The sequence below is a fragment of the Lycium barbarum genome, chromosome 9, assembly GCF_019175385.1.
Source record: "Lycium barbarum isolate Lr01 chromosome 9, ASM1917538v2, whole genome shotgun sequence".
NCBI classification, from domain to species: domain Eukaryota; kingdom Viridiplantae; phylum Streptophyta; class Magnoliopsida; order Solanales; family Solanaceae; genus Lycium; species Lycium barbarum.
In genome coordinates this window covers 15,436,541-15,464,371 of record NC_083345.1, presented here as the reverse complement: position 1 = coordinate 15,464,371, position 27,831 = coordinate 15,436,541, and the positions used below count along the sequence as shown (strand labels likewise).

General features: G+C 35.3%; 1 long non-coding RNA gene across 6 annotated transcripts; it reads left to right on the top strand.

Moving 5' to 3' along the window:
* The first annotated feature begins 224 nt into the window (after window positions 1–224).
* On the top strand, window positions 225–27,535 carry LOC132608934 (uncharacterized). Of its 6 annotated transcripts, XR_009570621.1 has the most exons (5): window positions 225–640; window positions 9,201–11,536; window positions 22,102–22,208; window positions 22,288–23,751; window positions 24,790–27,535. It is a non-coding gene; the product is annotated as an uncharacterized LOC132608934 (long non-coding RNA). The 6 variants fall into 6 exon arrangements; XR_009570622.1 differs by lacking the exon at window positions 22,102–22,208 and having other exon boundaries at window positions 230–640; window positions 23,705–23,751; XR_009570618.1 differs by having other exon boundaries at window positions 230–640; window positions 22,288–27,535.
* The last annotated feature ends 296 nt before the right edge of the window (window positions 27,536–27,831 follow it).

Here is a 27,831-nt window from a genome sequence, read left to right as displayed (position 1 = left end):
TTTCAGACTATTATTCTTTTAAGCGGTTTAAAAGTTAATTATCCCTGTATATTTATACATATACGACATCACCTTTCCCCTTCACCTACCCTGTGTAATATATATATATATATATATATATATATATATATATATATATGTTTTTTTTTTAAAAAGTACAGCATCACCTAGCTTTTACATGCTAGGCCTGTCGTTGGTTCAAGTAGATATGCATGATATATTAACAATAAAGTAAATGGTCCCAACAGCCAACATTTCGCTGTCTAAATTTAAAAAATTGACCTTACTTATTAATGTGCATATCCACTACTTGCTATTCTGTTTTCCTTATCTTGTTCTTCTTCTTGTAGGACACAAATGACAAAATTATATATAAATCATTCTGCTTCGGTAGCCACAAGGGTATTCCCATTGAAGCACCACAAATATGCCTTCTATTTGAGTGTTGGAAATGTCACAGTTCATCTGCCTATTGGAAGAACAAAGGTAGATTTTCAAGTATTGAAGAGCAAATACTAGAAAAGTGGTTTGAAGGCACTCACATATGTGGATTGTGGAGTATGAATTTGCTTCCATGATAGTGGCCAAAAACTTTGTGGTCACTGTTCTGATTAGTACACAATGCAATTATGAATTCCAAGTAAGAAATTGTTCCTTCAAATTTTGGACATAACTACTCTCTTCGTTCCGGTTTATATGACATACTTTTTTTATTAGTCCGTTCAAAAACAAAATGACATACTTTTAAATATTTGGAAATAGCAGTTTTTTCATCAGTATTTGTAATATTGGAATTGGTCATTGGTATTTCACATACCGACGAAATATTGCAAAAAGCTTATTAAAAAGTATTTCAAGTGAAACGATTCTTATCCATATTTTTTTTAAAATTTAATTTTTGATGGTTCAAAGTTTTCAGCTCATACTCTTCCTCTCTAATAAAGGATCACTATTATGGGAAGTTGAATGTTTTTTTTTTCTTAACAACACTAACCTCTAATTAATGTCTTCATTCCTCATTTGCAAAGTCATACTAATAGATTTTGAACAATTTTTTTTATATTTTCTTTCTTCCTTATTTTGTGAATGCTATAAGCCTACAACTATAACAGGAATTAAAGAAAGCTGAAAATTCTCTCTTATAGACACCTTGTGTTGAACTGTTGATAAGTGACTTGATGTCCTCTTTTTGAATGTTAAGTTAGAATATGATCAAAGTCATATATTAGAACACAAATTCATTTTATCTTTGTCCTTTTCAATCTTTATTTTGTTTTTAACTTTACTATACATTGGTTGCGTGTTTCTTAGTCAACAAATAACAGTGTAAAAATGTGATACGATGCATGTATGCAGCCTTTGTCCTCGAAAAGTAGTAGTCAATCAAGAGATTTATTTTCAAGCTATATTGGGAAGGTAACAAAAACAAAGAATCCTAGCAAGAGAAAACTGATCAATGTTAATGTATAACTTTCACGGAGTATCCTATTTGGACACTCGCTTTTAAATTTTTGCACGTCTATTCATTTCGGAATAGGTTCAAACATGCAGTTAGGGGTGGAAAACGGGCGGGTCGAGTCGGATATGGGTCGGGTCGAAAATGGGTTGACAAAAAACGGATTAATTACCCGACCCGCCCATATTTAACACGGTTAAAAAATGGGTTACCCGACGGATAATATGGATATCCATATTATCTAAAGCTACTTCAAAGATGTTGGCTTCATGTAGCCAATATGGAGAAGATTAATTTACCATTTTATCCACAAATCCAATCCGTAGTATATAATTGCGCCTCAACATTTGTGGGAAGAATAAAACTTGGAACCTTTTCAATGATACGACCTCCAAGAAAATCTTTTTTGAAAACTATCCACCCAACCCCACCCCTACCACCCACTCCCCAACCAAATCCCAGCCCCACCCAATGACCACCCTCGAACGCACTTCATCTTCACCTACCCACCCCAACTTCACCCCATCCCACACCACCGGTCCACCTAACCCTCACCCACCCCCCCTCCCAAAGCACCTATTTCATAGATGACTACTTTGCACTTTGAAGACAACCCCAAAAAGTGACTATGTTTGTAAACTAGCCATTTTTTAAAAGCGACACAAAAATGACTATTTTGTAAATTGACCATTTTTAAAAAGTGACATAAAAATGGTTATTTTTGCAAAAAAATATTTCTGGCAAAACGACCGAAAATGCAAATTTACAAAAATTGCAACTTTTTTTGTCATTTTTCGAAAAATGGCCAAAAGTAGCCATTTTTTTTATCACTTTTAAAAATAACTACTTTACAAAAGTGACCACAATCTTAGAAATGGCACATTGCAAAAATGGTTATTTTAATACTTTCACAAATATGGTATTTTAAAAAATGGCTACTTTTGCAAAGTAGTTAGTTTTTAAAGTAACTACTTTCACAAAATGACTATTTATGAAAATTTACTACTTTTAAAGTAGTTAGTTTGCAAAACGACTATTTTTGAAATGTAGCTACTTTTCGCAAGTAATATTTTGAAAAAGCGGCTACTTTTGTAATGTGATTACTTTTGTAAAGTTGCTATTTTTGAAAGTTACTACTTTCACAAATGTTTAGTTTTGCAAAGTTGAGAGCTAGGGGGTGGTGCATGGGCGGAGCCACACCCATTGAAGGGTGGTCATATGAACACCCTTCATCAGAAAACATTATCGGATGCCTATATTAAATATAGAACTTTGTGGATATATACTAGTAATGAACAACCTTGACATAGAAAACAAGGATAGCCCAGCGGCTAAGGGTGTGCAAATTCTTGCTGAGGACGCGAGTTCGAATCCCTGCTGTGTGTTTTCTTCATGCGCTATTTTTTTTTCCCTCACACATCCCCTGTCCTAAAATATGAACACCCTTGATGAAATTCTTGGCTCCGCCCCTGGGGTGGTGGTAGGGAGGTGAGAAGTAGGGGTTGGGGGTAGGTGGTTATAGGGGTGGGGAGGGAGGTAGTGGTGGGTGGTGGCCTGGTGGGCGTGGGGTAGGGGTAGTGAGGGTGTAGGGGTAGGGGGGGGGGGGTTATTGAACTTGTTTTAGAGAAAATGTTTTCCAAAATATTTTGACCAACCAAACGTGGGAAAATTGGAAAACATTTCCTTCATACCAAACACACTCTATATGTTGTGGGTTTATCCGTTTTACCCATTAATTTACTCATATTTTAAGTGGATAGTATGGGTTGACTCATATTAGACCCATATTAAATGGGTTGGGTATCCAACCCATTTAAAATGGATTGGATCGGGCGGATAACCATATTTTTTTACCTATTTTGCCACCTCTACATGCAGTGTTTGAAGTTATATATGACTGTAGTCTAAACAATGTCCGCATGTCAAAAATTGTTCTAGAAGAAGTAGACCTACAAATTTCTTACATGAATATAACTTAAATGGTGATCCCAAAATCAGGTATATAGGGCCAATGTTAACCTAAATCTTGAGAGTGCAATAATTCACTCAAAGCCTAAAGAGAAAATGCCAAAAATAGATCTTTTCCCACTTTCGTGTTCTATTTGCCTTTTCCTTTTGCCATATACTATATGCGTGATGTATTATTTTGATTTTAGTAAAAGCTACAGTCATGCTTAAATTGTTAGTACTAGTAGTTATTGGTAAAAAATCCTTACCTCAAAATAGAAACGAAGTGGCTAAAGATTTTGGGGACCCAAAGGTGTATAGACTTTGTCTGATATCAGACAACATGAATACATGTAAAGATAATTGCAGAATGAGAGAAAAATTGTTGGATGTGGGTCCCAATAATTTAGGTAGGGGACCAAAAGAGTACAAATGATAAAACGAGAAAAGGGTCAAAATTGCTGCTCCCTTGCCTTTTCTTTATTTGTTTAGTTATTAAAAATAATTGTTTATTTATTCATTTCAGCAAGTCATGTAAGAATTTATTATTATTTTTATTTTTTATTATTAAGTAATTATTTTTTGAAATTTTATCCGAACACTCATAGTTAAATTTAGATTTTTAAAGTATAATTTAATTAAAAAAAATTTCTTAATTAATAATTTCACAAGGTAAATGTAAAATGCAAACTGAAGTAGTAGAAAGGAATGTGGGGAGTATCACAACTACATAGGCTAGAGTTAAGTAACTTTGCCCTACATTTGATTTTGTTTTGATATTACTTCTTTTAAAAAAATTGTGTCCCTTAATATAAATAAAGCTTAAAGATGAGAATAATTTTAAATTACTCATCAAAAGTTGAGAAATAAATTAAGACCTTTTTTCTGGAATTTGGATGCATGGTGTGGACCTTTTATGCTGAAACTTTATTAATGGCAAGAGAGTACGAGAAAATAAATATGAGAGAATTAGCTAACAACAATAATGCAAATAAATATAATATAGAATAAAATTGAACAATTCAAAAACAAAATAAACTTTTCTGAGATAAAAAAAAAAAAAAAAGAGACTAAACTCTACGTAAAAGTTATACAATTGGCCGCTCGATAAAAATATTTACAATCTTCAAATCGTATATAATATATCGGAAAAGGATAAAAAAATACCCCTGAACTTTCAAATATAGTTTACTCATACCTTCCGTTATACTTTTTGACCAATTATGCCCCTACCGTTATACTTTGGTGCAAATATGCCTTTAATTTAGACGGAATGCTAGCTCAGAATAAAATAACCATCCTCAATGTTTCATTGTTGAGCTGAGGTCTGAACTTGTTCGTTGATGGCGACTTCACTGGTAGCTACTGTAGTGGTTAAAATGGCGAGGCCGGAAGATTGTAAACAACCTGTAGGCAGCAAATTGTGACTCTTCTTGATCGAGATTGCACGAATTTTTGGTTTCCGCTTTCCATTTCAGCAAGTTTTGATGAATATTAGGCAGAACTCCACCATTGCAACTTGAGAATCCATGCAATGGAAAGGAGTTCATCAGCAGAAGCAACTCAGAGGATAAAACTCTTAACAAATTGAAAGGCTTTGTTCTTGACGGAGAGGACATAATTTCATGTTCATTTAAGTGGGGAAATGGGTACAAAAATTACTGGTGGGTTCTAATTGGATTCGGGTTAAAAAAATGGGGGGTGGGTTATTTTATTCCCGAGCTGTCACGTGGCATTCCGTCGAAATTAAGGGCATATTTGCACCAAAGTATAACGATAGGGATATAATTGACCTAAAAGTATAACAACGGGTATGAATAAATTATATTTGAAAGTTCAAGGGTATTTTTGATTCTTTTCTGATAATATATTCATATATTATTATACATTTTATATTTTTTAGGCGGGCGGTTGTTTATGTTAATTTTTTTTTTTTCAAAGTATGCTTTTTTTAGCCCCACCACCCCGTAATGGTGGACCCTACACGGTTTGGGGATACAAAACGAAATGAATTTCGGTGAGTCGGGTCCCATGACCCATTAAAACAAAAACCTATTCTGATTTCTGAACTGACCTTTTGATTTTCAGCTCTTGTATTGGAAAGTGGCAAAGTAAATTAAAAGAAAAAGAACACATAAAAAAATAAATATACATTTGTTTAATTTAATTTTTCCTAGTTGTAAAGCATTAGACTAGCATTTAAAATTCATAGGCGGGATGTAGCTAGACTACACATAATGTAACTAAGCTATGTTCAAGTTGTTGCATAGATTAGGCTCTCGTTTGGCCATAGTTTATGGAAGCATATTTTGAAGATTTGTTCTTTAATTATTGTTTAGCCATAAAATTTTGATAGATTTTAAAAATAAATCTTCAAATTTCTAAATTCTGGCTCAAATTTCTTTTTGGGCCATAATTTTGGCATTTTCGGAACTTTTAAAAACTACCCTAAAATTTTGTATTTTATAAAAAACCCATTTATTTATGACCCAACTAATTCTATCTATCATGTTCCTCCATTAGAGCCATATCTACCATGTTTCCACAATTAAAGTAGTCTCTTTTATAAAGTGAAGATTATTCATACAATGTGTAAATATTATATTAAAAAATAGCTAGTTACTGCCGTCGTTTTTTTTTTCTTGAAAGGATGGTACTTTGTATTCAGGGGCGAAGCTAGCATAGGACTTGTGGGTTCGGCCGTACCCAATAACTTTGGTTCAAACCCTGTATTAGTCTTGAAAAAATCATTGAATATGTATAATTTGTTACTTTAGAACCCAGTAACTTAAACGAATAAGAATCCCGAACCCACAAGCTTCAAATCCTGCATAATTTGGGATTAGCAAGTACATGTTTTGTATGGTTGAGTATTCTTGGTAGTTTTAGAACTTATGTATAAGTAATGTTTTCATGTTTTCAAAAACAAAAGGTGAAATATGTTTTAAAAAACTATGGCCAAATACATTTTCAAAACTTGAAAAATTTCACCCAAATCAAGTTTTTTTTTTTTTTTTTTGGAATCTATGCCCAAATGCTAGCTAGCTAAATGTAGCATGTTAAATGACTATTTTTCTACTTTATTAAGAAAATATATACCCTGGTTTAATGCTTCTTCCATCCCAAAATAAGTGTCACTTTAGCAAAAATCACACTCATTAAAAAATCAATAAATACAATGTGGAGTTTACTAAAAACTATCCCTATTTATTAGATATTTTTTGAGAATTGAGCAATATTAAAGATGACTGCTCCTTTAATGTTAAGAGCATAGTTGTAAACACTTGCTAATTTTTGTCTTGAATTTTTAAGATGACACTTATTTTGGGATAATTTCTTTTGCTAATTAAGGTGACACTTATTTTGGGACAGAGGGAGTAACATTGAATCCTTCTTCTTCTTTTTAAATTTTTTTAATTTGAGATGGGCACATAATAGTAGAAAATGGAAAGTGTAACATAAATTGGAATAGTATATATTTTCCAATTATTATCCTATAAGAATAAAAATGGCGTAATGAAACAAAGGTTTATGTTAGTGAAGATCTTTCTAGTGGTTTAATACATATAGCATTGCCGCATTATCTTTGGATTCTTAGTTTAAGGCAAAGGAACCAAAAAACGTTATGTTAATTAAGTCATCTAACCTGGAGCAAACTCAGATTATGCTTTATATCAGGATAGTTAACTGATTAATCATATTATTAGTGATTAGGATATTACGTCACGTGGACAAGCCGACCAATGTGTAAGGGATTAGGTTGAAAAAATAGAATGCTTTCTTTATCGTGATCTGTGATGATGATTAGTGAGTGTTAATAGAAAAGTAGTACGAATTAAAGGACATCACTTGCCTAAAGGCCCTAAACAATTAAATGTGGATGGGACATCGACCTACTTATAAGGACATTTGTTTTGGGTCCATATGGACCACGTATATAATGAGTAGAGGGATGAAAAGTTACTATACAATTGAATGAAAGATAAGATCATAATAAGTTGAATACCAAATTAAAGTAGCTAGAGTGATACTATTGCCACAATTTTTCTAGTCATGTTTTATAGCTTAACATACTAAGGCAATAAATCGATTTAAGTACTGAGATGGCTCAACAGTGAGCTCTACACTTCCTGATAGATCTGTATATTTGTCAACAATGGCACTACATTACTCCTCTTAAACTTATATGGTAAATTAACCTGCTGTGAGACAAGTCTCAGGAAACGGAAGTGTGCAAAGGTTTCCTTGGGTTGAATGAAGACTGGTCCTCGAGTGAAAAGAATTAAGGGGCTGGACTTCAAGATCCACCAGTCAAGCTGGCCGTCCCTCAGTGGATAAAGAATACTATAGGAATAATAGGTTGGTTTTCCTAGAGCAATGATGATGTAGTCGTAGTAGTCCTTTGATGGAATAGTAAGATTTCAGCGGAAATCACATGTTATACTATATATCGAAATAGTTTTCCTGCAAGGCAGATCTTGACATATTTGTAGTCTCTCTCATTTCCATTGCAATTTGCAATTTTGGGTAAAATTGTTAGTACTAGTACAGAACAGAGAACAGGAATTTGTGAGGATGGTATTATTGTTCTGATGAGGTAAGAGCATTATGTCATTGGTGCTATGTTGGCCATGATGTTACTGTCTATCTGCTACGACGGAGATCTAATTACGAAATTGCTAGTTGTGACGACCTTGAAGGTCGTGTTGTTTCCTTTCTCAATCGAATGAATAATCTAATGGAGTATATATCTAAGTCACAAAGCAGTTTAAGTGAGGTACCTGAACTTTATATATTTCGTACTATTCAAGCGTACTAAGTAGGAACATTTTAACGAAAGTACTTTGTAAAGTTGAACACCTGCTAATTGGGTTTTTGGGTTGATCCAAGAGGACTAAGTGGCTTATTATTCCTTTGGTGTGATAAATAAAATTAGTGAAGGACAATGATATTAATCATCTTTGAACACACATGTTGCCACACAAGTGTAGTTTTTGCAGAAGAGCTGATCATTTGCTGCACTACTTGTGTATGAATTATATATAGTTTGTCACTAGTAGGACGTATCTATTCAACTAGAATAAATTAATATGTACTTGAAACTACATAGAACGGGATATATCAAAATATTCACAGTGTAAGATCGATATGAAAAAATTGATCAATCACTTAATTAACTACTCTTCAATTTCAAATTAGTTAGAATCGGCTATCTAAATAGCATCATTATTATAATTATTGTAGTGTTGGCTGTTATCCGAATTTGGACTGGTAAACTTACACAAGCCAAAAAGAATTGAAGTACCAGAAAAGACTAATTGACTTGCCAAATAGTAATATTCTTTTTAGGACGTATGGATAAATAATTCTACTATTTTCGAGTGTTTCCGCTTTCCATTATTATACTGCTATCAGTTAGTTGATAGATATTTTTGATAATGTAGATATTTTTGATAATATCTCAATGTTGATCACTGGATTATATGAATGTTGATGGATATGTCACTTTTAAATTCCTAAATTTGTCCTTTCTTTTGGTCCCATTTTGTCCAAATATAACAGCAGACACCCCTTGAAAGCTCAACAAACTTTTATGAGGTTATGGCCAGAAAGTCACTCTATGGCCATGGCCACATGTGGCCATATATCCTTTGTCTGGTTCTGGTAGCTAGGCTGTGATTCTTTTGTTGGTCTCTAATTTTCTGTACACCAATGACCAACCTTTCTTTTCAACCTTTTTGCTTGCATTCCTCAAAACATAAACTGACATAACAATTTTTTTTATGACTACTCGAAGGATCAATCACGTAGCATTCTTCATTGACGTCGGCGTTGTATGAGCAAGGCTAGGCCAGAAGAGCACGGTGAGGTCCAATCGTCATTCGTAAGGAGTATCATTTGGGTAAATAGGAGGCAATAAATATCTTCATGCCCACTACGTTTGCTAAATCCGAGAGTCCGAGCTAGTGCCATAACAATCAATGTTATGTTATGTGCACTGATATTATATAGCAGTAGAATAAATTTCTTTCCGTTTCGCATTACTGACATAATTGTGTGAAATTTCTTTTCGTTTTACAAATTGACAGGCTTAAAGTTTGTGAAAAAAAAATATAAGATTTAGACCCATTTATTTGTGAACAAGAAAAAAGATCTCACATAATTGTGTCAGTTATGTGAAGCATAAAATAAACTTATTACAATAGTAATGTCTTTACACTAGTTTCTTATGTTAATCATAAAAAGTTATTTTTAAAATTTTGAGTTATTTTTAAAATTTTGACACACTTACTAAAAAGTAGGAAACTTATGTGACAATCTAGTGTGAAAATTATCATCGCCTTGGAATTTGGGTAGCTAAATAAAAATGAACCAGTTTATGTTGCAAGCTTTACCAGTCCTGTCAATCAAGAGGTGTGGCGAGATAGGTACGTTCACTCAATTCTTAACTAGTTATCTTGAACTTGAACCATTAGAATATCTTCTGGTAGGAATCATTCTTACTTTAATATGAGTCATATACGATGCAAATCTGGTTTAATAGTAAATTTATGAGTTTGTAGTGGATCCAACTAGCAGTATTTGAGACAAATTTAGGAGCCGAGTAACTTATGTCAAATTCAGACGTGGAAAGGGATAGTCAATGTCCTATCTCCTTTTCACAAAACAAAAAGCAAAATAAAATAAAATAGTTGGCTTTAGTTTGAAGTGAAGGGAGTAAGAAAAGGATTTTCTTGATTGAGAAAGAAAACTATTAGGGGTTGTTTGGTGCATGGTATAGACTGAAATATCCTAAGGGTGGATATTATACCTTATTAAGATGGGATAAAATAATCCCAAGAAGTGAAATAAATTAGTCTCAAAATTATAATTCCGGATATAATTTTGACACCACTTATTAAAAAAAAAAGTTGGAGAAAACAAAGATAGATGGTGGGTCCCAAATAGTTCCCAACTTTTAAGTGCCTAGATTCATTATTGATAATATTTCATATGTGGTCCAATCAACAAAATCGACTGTTAAGTAAAGGTCCAAAGTCTTGTCTTAGCAATGTTGTATTCATTGTCTTTATTCCTTTAAAATTTACGTGTCAAATTTGTTCAACACTCTTTCTTGGTATATTACTAGGTGATAGTGATTGTATAGGTGGACTAGTGGATCTATAATGCATTATCTATAAGGTGTTCAAGGCAATATATAATATCACACAATTAAGTAGATCTTCATTATTAGGTGTTTGCCCTAATTGTTTTTTTATCATATTTTGATCTTCATTTTACTTGAAGGAAGGACAAAATATTTACTATAATTAATTTAATTTATTCTAAAAGAAAAATATAAGGTTCTTCATATTTGGATTATTTTTCTTTTTGGAGAAAAATATTTTCCACTATAAATTGAGGATTTTGTTCTCTCACTTTACAATATTTGTAATGTAGTCCTTTAGTACTGGAGAGTCTTGTTTTGAGGGAGAATTTTTTCCTATATTTCTGTACCTTTTTTATATTAGTGAATTGTTCATATGTAGGTCAATTGATCAAAATTATATAAAAAATTCATGAGGTCTCTTTTGGTATATTTTTCTTTACCATCTTATTTATCATCGTCTAAACTTTGTTAGCTCCCGCATGACACTTGGCGATTTCGATCACAACATCCAAACAACAATAACAACATACCTCGTGTAAACCCACAAGTGGGGGATCACGACATCCATCTCATATAATTTATGGGTTTGGATAGTTTCAAATTTATATATAGAGAGATTTTAAAATACTTTATATTTATATTTAGATTAACACTATTTATCTATATTAATATAATATATCATACTCATCATAGTAGAATTCCACATCCACTGACCTTACTGCTGAGTTGGCTTTTGGGGTACGGTCCAGCACATGTGGATGATTCAGCAATAATGTAAAGGTCTCAACAGCAATTAAGTTGACCCTTAGCTGATATAGATACCTAAAATTATTCTACTACTACTACTTCTAAAAACCAATATAATGGCAAAAGGTATAAATACACAATCTTGAAATACTCTCTTGAAGCCCTGATAAAAAAGCCTTCTATTTTTTCGCTATACTATGGAACTCTCAAGTGTATTTCCATTTTGGAGAAAAAAGGTTAGTTTTTTTTTTTTTTTTTTTTTTTTTTTTTTTTTTTTTTTTAAGTCTCGGAAGAACATAATATTATGGATGATCATGTGTTGCATCAGTGTGTTGATATTCTACATGGAGCCTGATTTATTTTCATGAGCTCAAATAGAGCGAAATAAATACACAGAATTTATATATTCCATCTTAACTATTGATTTGTGGATTTGATTACATAGCAGTGGCAGCAAAACTTTGTGGTTTCTCTGTTCTTAATGAATTCCAAGTAAGACATTGTTTAATTTTAGATGGTTAAGTCTTCAGTTCTATATTCTTCCTCCAAATGATGCAGTTATCATTGCCTCTTTTTTAAGGTTGAATTTTATTTCATCAAAGTTTATAATTTTTTTTTCGTTTGTGAACGAGAACGTTATGAGTATAAGGAAAATGCAAGTTACTCGATTATTTCTTCCTCTCTTTTTTCGTGAGCATTTATCTACTTAACAGGTTAATCTTACGATTTTCCTTGTTCTCCTGTTGACTATATTTAAATAAAAGGATTTTAATTTAGTGTCAATTATTTTTTTATTAAACAATGAGTACACGGGATAAGCAAAACACAATTTATACACGTCTAATTATAATTTCGAGATAATTATATTATAATAAAAAATTAAGCTCTAATACACATTGGTGCAGGTGTGTGTTTCTTAGTCAACAAAGAACAGTGTCAAATTGCAGTACAATGCATCTATGCAACCTTTCTGCCTTGAAAAGTAGTAGTCAGCAAGTGTCCAATTATCTAACTATTTTTGAAGTTGGATAATGCAAATATTCAAAGAGAAAATTGATAGATAACAACACTAACCTAACACTTGCGGAAATTTAGTTTAGTGGTGAAATTTATCCTTATTGACCAAGTGTAGACTTTTTTTAACAAGGGAAAAGGTCAAATGCAACTATGTGAAGTGGTGCAAATTTTGGCTGAACTGAGATATTAGCACATATTTATCAGTGTAATAATTATTGGCAGAATTTAAGCAATTATACTTCGCAATTATAACCCATAAAATGGCAGCAAATAACTAAATCCTAATAAGTAATACTGCATGAGATTCACCCACTACCAACTAGATTGATTCATTTGGTCATCCATTGTACCATCACTTCTGAATTACTGAATTCCACCACTGTTAAAAAAATAAAAAATAAAAAAAATCCTCCCAGTTCATCAATGTTAAAATCTCATTCTTAAAGTCACAACTAAATTTGTATATGAAACTTTAATAGTTTTTCTTAGTTGAGTGGTTGGGATTCGTTGGAAACATATGAACGAAGCTAGATACAAAATTTGAGAATGATTGGATGTGATTTGAACGGAATCTGAGTCAAAACTCAGGCCTGGAATCCGCCACCGCAACATGCGTATATCATCTATACATTTTGTATATTTGTATATATTACATAGATTTTCATAGATATACATAGTTTATATATAGGAGATAAACATATATAGATAAACATATATATATACACACACACACAACGGATACACGAATGGAGTCTTCATCTACCTTCATTCTACGTTATGAAAATCCGTCTCAAATCATCTACAAACACCCCCAAAATTGATATTCAAGCTTCTTAAGATATTTCTAAGAAAATTCAATATTACCCTATCGAAACAAATAACAAATATGCAGACAGAAAAATTCAAAACAAGCCCCAAAGGTCTTTAATGATGTTTTCATGTCCTTTTTCAAATTTCTTCTTTCCAGACTTTCATAAAACGAGTGTAGTAGAGATGCAGATGCTAAGATGGACGTGCAACTACACAAGATTAGACAAGATGATAGAAACTAAGAGTCCACCAAATAGTGTAGAGGTTCTCTATCTATTCCTTAAAGTAAAGACAAAAATTAAATAACACAAGATATTTATGTTGAAAACTCCTTACTTAAGCGATTAAAAATCACGACCTACCGAAGTAGGATTTCCCAACTTCACTATAACTGAGCAACTTCAGATTACAACCTAGGAATTAAACTCTTAATCTCTCACCCCTTACAATAAATCTATTGCAAAGAACAAACATTGACTAACTCTAGCCAACAAAACCAAATGATAAAGGTTGAGATCTGTCCTATTATGACACTTCTTGAAAGTAGTGTAGGATTACAAGTAAAGAACAAAAGACGAAGACTCAACAAACATAAGGACTTAAGACATCTTCAGTATCGGGATCTGGTCCTTGAGTTTGTAGCAGCTCTGTTCTTGAGAGAATCTCTAGAGCAGTGGCGGCTGACACTTGAGAGAAATTATAATTTCAGATTTGCAAGTGTTAGGTTAAACCTTATAATATGTCGTTTATATATGAGAGAGCATGTGAGATGTGAGAGGGACATTTCATTGTTTGCTTTGGCCTCTAGCAAGCTACAACTATGCTGCTGCACTGCTGCCAGGCGGTACAATGCAGCAGCTTTACAACTGTAGAGTTGACTGCACGAGGGCTAAGGGAACTGATCACATCTAGTTCCTGTCTGGTTCCTCAAGTATGTTTGGCAAACCATCAAAACATGAAATATCATAACTTATCAATTTTTCCTTTTTTGATGATGACAAACCCATAATTGATATCCCCCTAAGAAACAAACTCCCACTTGTTCCCCCTGCGAATCATACTTATCCTTCCAATCATAAAAACATGTTAATAGTAACAACATCAATAGCATATATAAATTAACCCGAACCCCTTGAATTACTTCCCCCTTTTGGCATCATTGAAAATAGTAAAGAAAGCGGCACAAGCAAAAAGAAGTTCAGCAGCATTAACTCATGGCCACTTGGGAAACAGAACATAAGCAATAGCAGGAACAAAAAAGGTAATTGCATTGCACAAAAACAGAGTAATTGCCCAAATTTGATAATCAAACATAAGAAAAATAGAGCAGTTTCAACACTACAAAATGTGACAGTCAAACTGCCAAGAGTACCAACATCATTATTAAACAAGGATCAAAAGGATTCATAAAGGCTTAAGGTCAGGGGGGCTAAGGAGAGGAAAGTATAGGTAGGGAAAAACTTAGGAGCTAAAGTTTTGAGGAGCTTGTCCACCTGCTCAATGGCAGTCCTCTGATCAAGGATCAGTTGTTTTTTCAGGTCCTCTACTTGTTTCCTTAGCTTTTTATTGTCAGCCTTCATCTGAGCATTTTTTTTTCTACCAAGGGACCATTGGGACCTGGTTCTCTGCCTTTTTTAGCAAGCTGAGATTTTAAGATAGCATTTTTAGCTTGTAACTTATGGATCTCAGCGGTTGCCAGTTCTTGAGCCTCAATCAAGCTTGAAATGGTGGAATTGCTTCCAACCCTTCCTTTTTCGGCACACACTCGCACTCCTTCAAGGTACCTAAAATGAACATTTGTTTCCCGGTCCCTATGGTTGCCTTTCTCATTTTAACTTCAAATTACTCAAAGACCTTGGTGAGAAAGAACCCGTAGGGAAGACCATCCTTGACGTCCTTCGTATTAGTAACTTTCATAATGTGCTCTATCATAAGACTTGGCAGGATAATGGAGGTGAATGTTCCTAATGCTTCAATGAGAACTAGATCAGAGATGGATACAATTGACCTTCTCTCAGACCTGAAAAGTAGCACTTTGTTGAACAAATCAAACAAGAGCTGGTATTTAGGTTTGAACTCTTTCCTAAACAGCTTTGTCCCAGATACAGTCCATTATCTCTTAATAATAATACAGTCCCTTCTCTCTTAATAATAAGATTCATGAAATCGGGCGAAGCAGTCCCTCCTCATCCAGAACTAATTTAGTCCCATTCACATACAACATCAGAGTATCATCATCAGTAACAGATAAGTTAGCATAGAAATTGAAAACTTTTGCTTCAAAGACTTTGGGACCTGGAAGAACAAATAGATGATTCCATTACTGGAATTCAACTATGTCAAGGAGTTCCTTAATCCCATCTTTCTCTGTAATGTCAGGATCAAAAAATCTTCCCAGCAGTACCTTTTGAGATTTCAGAATCTCATTCCTCTCTCACTTAGACAGTTCCGTCTTTTGTTTCTTTGATGAAGAACCTAGTTCCCCATCCAAACTACCCTTTCGATTTCGAATTGAGCGAGACTCACTCTTCTTCTTCTCAGTCGTTTCAACCTTATCATCTGTATCAACTTTCTCAACAAATTTTCCTTTCTCCATTTTTCCCTTCTTGGAATTTTTTCTAAAAAGTGAGGACTCATCCACTTCATCATCTTCATCATCTATAGTCACCACATATGCAGGTGACTCTTCCACCTCATCAACCAACTTCCTCTTTTGCTTCAAGGAGTTTTTCTCCTTATTTGCTTTCAACGTAGAATCTATTAAGCTTTTTCTTTTGTTTGGTGTTGGGTGCCTTGTGGGCAATATGCTTCATTTCCTTTGAGCGAGCCGTTTTCTCTGCCTTAGAGGTTTGTTTGAACACAATATTCAAAACCTTATCATCAGCCTCATCAACTTGCTGAAAAGGATTAGTAGGGCCAGGTTTTTTCCCAGATGGGAGATCTACCAAGGGTACATTAATAGTGAACACGGATTGGGGGTTGAGGTTGATATCTAGGTTAGCCCTGGAGGAACCTAGTGTCTCATCCCAAGTAGGTGCCGTCTTAATCACAGGAGACTCAGACTACCCTTGGTTGTAGGGACCAGTTCCCTCATCTAATTCCCCCTTTTTCATGTTCAGTCACAGATTCCCCCTGAGTGAGGGGACCTATTCCTTTCTCAGTTTCCCTTGCATTCAAGATTTCAACAAACCTTGCAACAATCTCTGCTTCACTTTCCAAAATGTTAGATCTACCCCTTTCCCTCTCACTAAGAGTCCCATAAAAAGATGATCTACAAAGGAGTCAGCAGCTTTAGTACTATCAGAGAGAGTGGGTTTACTTGGGTTTCCAGATGTTTCCTCAGAAATTACTTTTTTAACAACACATTCCTATTCCTCTGTACCAACGACTTCTATCACATGCGTTTGACTAGTAACCTCGACATCTCCGTCCTTTTCTTCGACTCCCTCGATATTTTTCAGAAATTTTGACATAGAGACTGTCTTACCACTTCCAATCGAGTATGGGTTTTCTTCAGGAATAGAGGTAGAGGATGTAGACATAAATTTCTTAGGAGTTTGACTCTTACGAGTTCTTGGGGGACCAAAAATCATTGGTCCTAAGGGTGAGATTGAGGGGTTTTGGTCAAGAGAAATTAGGAATTTTAGGGGTGAACTCTGAGATTTTGGTTCAAACGGGATTGGGGATTTGGAAGGTGACATGGTGGGGTTTGTTTCTGGCATGGTAAAAGTGGTAGATTATGGTTGATATATGGTTGATTTGGTCCGACAAGACATAAAGTGAAGAGGGTATGAAGAGTTGAGAGTGAAACATTTTTTTTTTTGAGTTTAGAGAAAGAAACTATAGAGTTGTGTGCTTTGTGAGTTTAAGTGAGAAGCTGGATGAATTATTTTGGGTTCAATAAGTAAGCAAGGAACCGGTTTTGACTGGGTGTGAAGAAAAGGTGTCTTGTTCATCGGCTCGATTCACAAAGGGCAAACCGATTTAGGCTTAATTTGGGAATTGGAGGCGGGAAGAATTTAATGACATGGCACTCTAAGCAATTCAAAACACACATAAGTAGTGAATAGACCACTAACCTGAGTCAGGGGAATCAAGTTCCTTAACAATTTTTGAAAAAAAAAAGGCAAAAACTCTAAGAGTGCAACATCATCTATACTTGTGTTGTCCTAAAAAGGTCATGAGTGTATACCTGTAACAGTATAGAAATGAGTTAGATGCCACCAAAAAACACTTTTTAGAATTGTACCTTTCCTTCTATTATAGTCAATCATTGAGGGAACTTGTTGAGAGGTAACTAGTTGAGCTTGATCAACCCCAACTCCAAGCGATTTCTTTCAAAGTGCTCCCTGCCTAATGCCTTTGTGAAGATTTCTGCTACTTGGTCCTCTGTCTTGCAGAAGTTCATACGAATCAACAATTTTTCAACATTATCCCTTAGAAAATGGTGCCTAACATCAATGTGCATGGTCTTTTTATATTGTGCTGGATTTGTTTCCATGTTGAGTGCACTTGTATTATCACACAACAAGGGTACACAATTAGTAAGCACACCAAAACCCTCAAGTTATTGTTTGATCCATAAAAACTGAGCACAACAAGAGGCAACAACTACATATTCAGCTTCTGCAGTAGAAAGAGCCACATAATTTTATTTCTTTGTACTAGATGAGATCAAGCATGACACCAAAAAGTGTGCCATTTTAGATGTGCTCTTTCTATCCACCAAGTATCCAGCATAATCAACATCAACATATCCAACCAAGTCAAAATTATCTCCTGAAGGGTAGAAAAGGATCAGGTCTGGAGTCCCTTTAAGATACTTCAAAATTCTTTTTGCAGCTTTCAAATGTGATTCTTTTAGACTTGATTGAAATCTCGCACACAAGCCAACACAAAAAAAAAAAAAAATGTCAAGTCTGCTAGCATTCAGGTACAGTAAGGACCTAATAATACCCCTATACATTGTTTCATTGACAGGAGAACCAGGTTCATGCATGTGTAGCCGAGTAGCAATAGTTGTAGGTATGGGCTTAGCATTTTCCATTTTAAATCTCTTCAGCAGCTCCTTGATGTAATTATTTTGACTGATCATGGTGCCTCTTGTCGTTTTCTTAACTTGTAGCCCAAGGAAAAAATTTAACTCACCCATCATGCTCATCTCAAATTCACTGCCCATGAGGTTTGCAAATACTTAACACAAGGAGTCATTTGTAGGACAAAAAATGATATCATAAACATAGACTTGCATAATCAACAAATTTCTTCCCTTTTTCATCAGAAACAAGGTGTTGTCAATTTTCTCTCTTGTAAAGCCATTTTCAAAAAGGAATTTTGAGAATTTCTCATAACATGCCCGATGAGCTGGCTTTAAACCATACAGAGCCTTGTCAAGCTTGTAAACATGCTCATGACTTTCAAAACCAGAAGATTGCTTGACAAAGACTTCCTCTTTCAGATATCCATTTATAAATTCACTTTTAACATCCATTTGGAACAATTTTAATTCCATATGAGATGCAAAATCAAAGAATTTTGATTACTTCTATTCTTGCAACAGGGGAAAAGGTCTCATTATAGTCTATCCCTTCTTCTTGATTGTATCCTTGAACAACTAGCCTTGCCTTATTACTTGTTGTGTTTCCAAATTCACCATGCTAATTGCGAAACACCCATCTTGTTCCAATCACTATTCTGTCTGAAGGTCTAGGGACCAGGTGCCACACTTTGTTTCTCTCAAATTGATGAAGCTCTTCTTGCATAGTAGTTATCCAGTTAACATCTTTCAATGCTTCTTTGATATTCTTGGGTTCAATTTGAGACAAGAAGGCAGAGAAGAAAAACATATATCTTGCCCAAGATTTGGTTTGAATACCAGAATCTAAGGGAGTAATCACATTTTGAAGTGGATGAGATCACTTGTGCTTCCAGTTGGATACTTGTACATCAAAATTCGAGGGACTAGGTTCCTCCATGTTCGATCTGTCATTAAAATCATCAGAGACATGACTTCTACTTCTTTGTCCAACCTGAGGAGTACCTAATACAACATCAACTACCTGATGTTCAGCTTCTAGTGGGGTAATGGAGGGACTAGGTTCATCTGTGTCTTCTGGAGATTCTGTTGCATCCTCTTCATTACTCTGCTTGACTTGACTCATTAATTAAGTCTTTCCATTTGAAATTTCTATTGCTTCATTAGGAACTTTTGTAAATTCTTCATCTTCAGCTTCATCATTCTGTATCCATTTATCACTCAATTCATTTGATTCATCTTAGATTACATGCACCCTTTCTTCTACACACTGAGTTCTTTTATTGTAGACCTTGTATGCCTTGCTGTGAGAAGAGTAACCAAGAAATATTTCTTCATCACTTTTGGATCAAATTTTCGCAAGGTCTCCTTACCGTTGTTGAGAACAAAGCATTTGCATCCAAAAGCTCTCAGGTAAGTCAGCTTGGGTTTTCTCTCGTTATGCAGTTCATAAGTTGTCTTCTCGAGCAGGGACCTAATCATCCTGTTAATTAAGTGATAGGCAGTGCTGACAGCTTCAGCCCAAAAGCTCTTAGGCACACCACTGGCTATCAACATTGTTCTGGCTATATCTTCAAGTGTTTTGTTTTTCTTTTTCACAACACCATTTTGTTGTGGTGTTCTTGGAGCAGAGAAGTTGTAACTTATACTATTTTCAACACAGAATTCATCAAACTTGGCATTTTTAGTCTCAGTACCATGATCAGATCTGATACTCACAATGTGATTTCTTAGTTTCACAAAAACAACGAACACGGGGACTGTTTTATCCTTGGTTCTTAAAAACAATGTCCAAGTGAATCTTGAATAGTCATCGACAATCACAAAAATATACTTCTCTCTTCCTCTGCTTGGAATTCTCATTGTCCCACAAAGATCCATATGAAGAAGATCAAGTGGCCTTGAAGTACTCACTTCTTTCTTTGGTTTGAAGGAGGATCTAACCTGCTTCTCTCTTATGCAAGCATCACACGACTTGTGGTCCTTAAACTTGGTCTTTGGCAGCCCACGAACCAGGTCCTTTGTAACAAGCTTGTTTAGTAAAGAGAAGCTTGCATGTCCCAGTCGCCTGTGCCATAGTTCAGCATCATCATCCATGGCACTGAGACATGTTAAATCCCCACCATTTAATGAGTCAAAATCTGCCACATAGATATTCTTGAACCTTTTTTCTATAAGCACTACTTCACCATATTTGATATTGGCGACAGTGCAGGAGCAGGACAAGAACTTTACTTCATTCCCCTCATCACAGATTTGAGACACACTATACTTTAATCCATTTACATAATACAAGCTATACTTTAATCCATTTACATAATACAAATTTTCAATTGCATGGGAGAGTGTCTTGCCAATTTTACTAACACCAAGAATATATCCTTTTTTGTCATTTCTAAAAGACACACTCCCTCCTTGGAAGGCTTTAAGTGAGAGGAAACCATCTATTCTTCCACTCATATATTTCGAACAACCACTATCCATGCATTATTTTTTACTGTCTCCTCTCACTTCAGCCTGCAAATAGATTCACTGATTAGGAACCCAAACTTGTAATTATAGAACGAGTGAATTAAGCTTATTTTAGTATATGCAGGAAAAACAGTTATCTTCTTTCGAGGACCAGGTACCTCAGCTTCGGATTTCTTTTCAATAAAATTCTTATTTTTCTGCAGAGACTAAAACTTGGCTTTACATGTTTCTTTATAATGGCAGTCTGTCCGCAATAAGTGCACCACAAATTTTCAATAGTAGTGACGTCCTTGCTGTAGGGATTATAGGGTTTTTAGCCTTTTGAAACCCAATGCCTTACCTGCCTACCCCCCCCCCCCCCCCCCCCCCCCAAATCACTTTTGTACATAGAAGCAAATTTGTCAGAGGTTCAGGTTCACTGAAGTGACTTATCAAGCTTAATTTTTACCATTTTCAAATTTTCGTGAAGCTGCTTATTCTTCTCTAACTCAGAGGTGAGACTCAATCTGGTTCTCTTAAGCTCACTTTCGAGCTCAAGTTGAATCTTACTCGCCTCTCCTTTTCCTTTTGAAGGTGTGTCCATCCATTTTCTCGTTTGATTTTTTAACAAAGAGTTATTCTAGTTACTTCATCAACCTGTTCCCTCAACTCTACAATGGACACTACCTTGTCATCCCTCTCTTATTCTAATTCACAAACTTCTTCAGTCAGAGCACTCTTTTCTTCAATGAGACTATGATATGAATCAATCAATACATTTGCTAATGACATCAATTTTTTCTAAGAGTAATTTTTCAAGTTTTTTTCAACGTCTAGCAAATTTACCTCATTGTCATCATCAACATCAGATTTAGCCATGAGTGTAAATATCGATTTAGCCATGAGTGTAAATATCGATTCATATCAATAGCCATCAAGGTAGCATCTCCTTGATCATCTTCATCTTTAGATTCACGTGATGAATCTCCCCAGGCAGCTAACGCCTATTTCACCAAGTTGTCAGCAGCTTCTCTCCTTATTGAGGACCTGGTTTCTCTTTGCTGTCTTTTCAATGTTGTTTTTATATAGCAGTCCTGCTTGTGAAGAGGACATTCTCTGATGAAGTGTCCAGATTTTTCACACTTGTGACAACAATCATTTCCTCTAGGATTTTTGCTTGTGTTTCCCTTTCTTTGGACACCACTATTGTATGAATCATCTCTTGAAACCTTCGATTTAGATAAGCCATGTCTGACTCATCGTCACTGGAGTCACTTTTGGCGGCAACCTTGAGGATCGGGTTCCTCTCTCTCCTTAGCTCCCTTCTTTCTTGATCTTGTTATTTTTTCAGCTCATAAGTTTTTAGATTTCATATGCGCTCATTAGTGGTCAGTGTTTGCAAGTCCTTGGCTTCAGTGATGGCATTGACATTGCTTTCCCATGAACTAGGCAAAACACTAAGCAACTTACGAACCAATTTGTTGGTAGGAATGATTTCACCAAGAGAATGGAGTTCATTAATTATGGAGGTGAATCTGGTATGCATTTCATGAATGGATTCACCATCCTTCATCTTAAAGAGTTCGTACTCAGTGGTAAGCATGTCTATTTTGGATTGCTTTACCTGACTTGTTCCCTCATGAGCAGTTTGAAGAGCATAGATCTCCTTTGCAGATTAGCATAACGAGATGCGATTGTACTCATCAGCTCCAATACCACACACAAGGATTTTCTTGGCTCTGCAGTTCATTTCAACAGCCTTCCGGTTAGTCTCATTGTTATATCCCGTATTTTATACATTCGGATATTTCTAGGTGGTCGTGGTAAGTTAAAGGCAAGACTATCTTCCAAAATTATTTTAATGTACAAGTTGTTATGAATATTATTTATGAATATTATTAGTGCGAAAATATTGAGAAAGGCTAAGGGTAAAAAGGGAAATTCACAAAATGGTTCATGGTAAAATTGTGGAAGGTTATGGGCAAAATGGGAATTTCACCCAAAATTCAAGAAAATTCTTGAATAGCCCATTTTGGCCATGTGGCCGTCCAAGCCAAGGTGGGCTTGTCCCACATGGGTGAATTATATGTATGTATATATATATGACATATTAGTCATATTTCACACACCAAATTCTAGAACTTTGAAGAAAAAGAAAAGGAGAAGAAGAAAGAAGAGCAAGGGTCGGCCATGGCTCCCAAAATTTAGCCATGGAAAATTGACCAAGAAAAATTATTTTCTTCTAGCTTCTCTACCAATTTGAACGCCCTTAACAACATGGAGTGGTTGTTAGAACAAGCAAAGTATTCATTTGGGCAACTTATAAGTCTAGCCGAATGAAGGAGCTAAGTGAAAAGGTATGTGTTCAACTCTCTTTTACTTGTGTTATGGATGATTTATGTATGTTGGAGTGTGTAAAAAGGGATTAAATTCATGAAATATGTGTGTATAGGTGTTGGCCGAATGGAAGTGGTGCGGTATAGAAGTGATGAATTAATTTTATTTAGTGGTTTGATTGTTGTGTTGTGGATTCCATGATGTAAAATGAATGAAAACCATGAATTTAGTGTGTTGGAGTGGTGGTCGTGTGGTGTGAAGCTTGGCCGTGTGTGTGTGTTGTGTTGTATAGGATGATGAATTAATTTTGTCTAGTATTTTTGATTGATGTGGTAATGAATTCTATAATGAAAATGAAAGTTTAATGATTTTAGTGAAGTTCATAAATTTGGAAGAAAGTAATGTGTGGTTGTCTTTGATGGTGTTGTGAGATTTCGGGTGGAAGTGTGCATTAATTGGGTTGTTTGAATATTGTGTGAATTGATTAAAGTGTTCTCGAATCATGTAGAATGTATTTTGGAAATAATTGTTGAAGTTGGAGATATGATTGTTGGTATTATTGTTGATACTTTGGCCGAGTTGAATTCTCGGGTTTGTTGTTGTTAAAATTGGCCGAGTTAGATTCTCGGGGATGGTGTATTTACAGGGGAAATGCTGCCAAAATTTCGGTAGATTATAAAGTGAATTTATGTGAGAAACTAAGGCAAGTGTATGACGACGAATCTAACGATTATGTGAATTCTTTTGAATGTAGACTAGCAAGCTTGGATAAGTAAGCGTAGCTAATAGGACGTGGAGCAGGTATGTAAGGCTTGCCCTTTCTTTCTTTTGGCATGATCTTTGTGGAACCAACATGACAAAGTATATGTATGATTTCAAAGAAACTCCCATTCTTAGAGCCACTAGGATGGCTAACGTTCTTGATTTCCATAAGCTGTTTCGTATGGTTCTGATGTTTACCCATGATGTCCGAAGTCCCGTTTGATATGTTTCCGAATGATATTCGAAGGATAATTAATATGACTAAAGTTTTGATTTCAAATGAAAATACGTTTGATTATTCCATTAAGTCTTTGATATATTTTGATACATATATATATGACTCCAAAGGCCCTATTTGATTCGATCCATAACGATATCCGAAAGGTACTTGACATGATTATGACCTTGATTTTCCAAATGTCTTCGGAAACACTTATAGAACGTTCTGTACTTCAAACGCTCGTAACTTTCTCATACTAAGTCAGATTGACCCGAAACTCGTTTCTGAGCTCTCAGAGGTCGGTAAGTATACTTATCCATCGAGTCTGGATTTATGTGCATTTAGTTTCTCACTACTCTGCTCGTGCATGTGTCATTACTTCTTTCGCCGAGTCCCGGGCCGGTATACATCGTGCGTATGGTTCGCCGGGTCCCCGCTTGAGGGTCGGGTGCCATATATGTATTCCGGAGTTAGATGTGTTACGGTGTTATGATGTGTTTAAGGTTCGCCGAACCATATATGATGTGATATATGATGTGATATTATGATGTGATATTACGATGTGTGACGGAGATTACGGAGCAAAACTTCTGGAGTTAGATGTGTGTGGCGCCAAAGGCAGGGTGGCGCCACGTTTCCCCGGGTCTCGTAAGGGACCGAATACCGTTCTTGGCATGCATGGTTTGTGTTTCCAGTAAGTGTTTTATTACCTTGCATATCGTGTTTACTTTCTGTTCTAATCTTCTGCACTATTTATCCTGCTTGTGATTCTGTTCATATTACTCTATGCTTTACATGCTCAATACATATTTCGTACTGACCCCCTTTCTTCGGGGGCTGCGTTTCATGCCACGAAGGTACACCCAGATGATGTAGAAGGCCTTGCTAGGAGGTGTTTCAGCGAGATTGGCGAACTCCACTTCTTTCCGGAGTGTTGCCGGGTCAGAGCGTATATAAGCTGTGATTTCTGATTGTGTTAGAGACTTTGCAGACAGAGTCGTGGGTACAGAACATCAGTTTTGTAAGCGGCTTCATCAGCTGATGTGACATTTTGTGATATGTTACAGATTTTACATGATTACAGATTTTGGTTTGATTTGAGAACGATAGAAAGAAAGTTTCTGAAAACCTTACTTTGTGTTTTACGATTATCTGATTTGAAAGTTTGAAAAGAGTATGTATGTGTTGACACCCAATTTTGTCCCTCCTTTATTCTAATTTTTTTCTTCGGGCTTCTAAATTTATTGACACGCTAAACACTTTCTTTTCACTATTATTAATTTTCACTATTTTACCATCAACATTACTAGCGTTACTTTATCACAATTTTCAAAATAGTTTGTCATCATTTTATTTTTAGATTTTGTACTCATTAAATTTATTATACTTTATCAAGTCCTTTATTTTCTACAGATTAATCACTAATTATCATAGTACTAGTTATTAAATTAGAAGCCCAAGAAATAATTAATAAAGGAGGAAGAATCAACAATTTTTAGTCAAATTATTAGCCCACACTTTAATTAATTAGACCAGCCCATTACACCATCCATTCTACTCGACCAGCCCACCAGTCGACCCAGCCCAACGCCTTACTCTACCCGACCCAGCCCAATCAACATTTCATCTTCTAAACAAAAGAAAACCTAATGGCAGCCGCAGCTCTCTTCTCTCTCGTTTCTCTCTACTCTCTCTCCCCTCCATGTTTAGCAAGAACCATTTCCCCTTTCAACCATGGCAGATTGCCACCCCATTTTCGTGTAATACTCTGCCGTCCTCTCGTCTCTCTCACCTCCCCTTTTCTCTCACCTCCATTTCCAGTAAAAAACCAAAACGACTTTAGCCGCGAACAGCCCCTGTCTTTCCTTTTCCACGCAAATTTTGTCTGAAATGGAAAAGGTTTCACATTTTCGTTTCAAGATGCAACAAATCTTCAAAAGACAGAATGGTCGAACCATTTTCGGAAATACCGAAGCAAATCACGTGAATCAAGCCCCAACGTTCTGATTTTGAAACAAATTTGACTTAAAATCCCGCCCAATTCAAAATCGAAACCCTAACCTTCTCCTATATATACATCGTTATGTCCTCAGCCGAAAAAAAGAAAAGGGAACGAATCCCTACTCTCTGATCTTTTCTTATTATCGGGTTCGATTCATCGAAAAAAAAAGAATCGAAAAGAAAAAGAAAAAAAGATCCTTAGCATTTTTTTTAACTAGCAGTCTAAACTTTAAGATTGCTAAAAACATCTCGTTCTGTCTCGGTGAACTTTAGCCGCGACTAAGATATTCGGTTTACGCAACTTTTAGTTTCGAAATCGTTCGTCGTATTCGAGAATAGATTCGAGGCTCCGTATTCCTGTTCACTGCACCAACAAAAGGTCAGTGTAATCCTTTTCTTCTTCTCTTTTTTAGTTTCGATTCGATTTTGATTTGTATCTGGGATTCCTTGTTGGTATGTGTAAATGTTTTAGTCTCGAGATGGTTCTCTGTTAATGTTGTATGCCCGCTGTCGTAGAACAAGAAGTTCGCTATCTTTTGATTATGGTTGGTGCCTATTTAGTATACTTAGTGTTTTACTCGAAAATATGGCTTCCGACCTCTGATTCATTAATATAGAAAAGCACGAGAATTTTTAGTCCAACTGCTCTTACGAACATGATTTTGCTGCTGTCCACATCGGAATATAGATTAATGCTTTCTCTTCGCATATTTTAGAATAGACGTATTTGTTCGTGAAAACAATGTTCTGTGTTCTAAGGCAATGTGTCAGCAACAGGTTTAAGACTCACATCCACCTTATGCATATTTCAACCATTACTTCATTTTGGTTTGAGTAACTATCTTAGTCTAAAATGCATGCTGTTACCTTTTCTTCATGTCGTATTAGAACACTGATTTTGGGAGTGTATTTTCATAAATCGATTACTAAATTGAAAAAAAAAAAAACGAATGACACCGTGACTTAAGATCTGTACATGTACTTTATAGGAAATCGACGTATGAAACTCTCTACTTGTATTATGCGTAGTTACTGAAAATTTCCCTTTCCATGACAGTAGGAAGTACTGGACGTCTGTTTGGTTTCGCTGTTCTATAGCCATTATAGAACATATTCTTTGGTTTCAAATGTATGTAAAATGAGGACACTTTTTAATCAAATTAAATGCGCTGCTTAGACAATGTATTTTGGGATAATTGCTAGCATGTTTTCCTTGCTTTCTTTCATTATACGAAAACATGTTAATTTACAGTACATGGAGGGTTTGAATGATGGAGTGATTTTATTCTTTTACTTAATGTGTCTACTACCCTATCAGCCATTTAGTTTACATATCCAAAAGGGTAAATAGCTTAGCAACCACATCCAGCAAGCAGCTAACATTAATCAGCAAGGGTAACTATTCGAACTAGTTAGAGTTTGATGCCACTTAACTTGACTCTGTCCTGCAATGTGCAATCACAGGGCCGTTTCCTTTATTTTGGTTCGCATTGCTCCTGCTCTCTTTGAAATTTTCGAACATTCCGCTCAGCCCATATATGATAAAACAGCAGCAGTAAACATGCTCCCTTAGTTTGCCTCACCGTGACCTGTTTTTTTTTTTTTTAAAAGGGACTGTCTTAGAGTCTCTTTGCCTCACCGTAAAAATGGATCACATGCTCCCTTAGTTTGCCTTCTATTTTGAATGAACATATGGATTGATAGTATTATACAAACGAGTTAAATTAATGTCCCTCAGATCTAAGGCAGTGTGGAAATGTTATGAGTTACCATTTAAGAGATTTGATCTTAAGCTGTACGAAAAGCACACAAGTTTATTTTCCAACTTGGAGTATTACTTAAAAAAAAAAAACCTCACTGTTAGCAGGAGTTACATTCTGATAATTATGGCTATCACG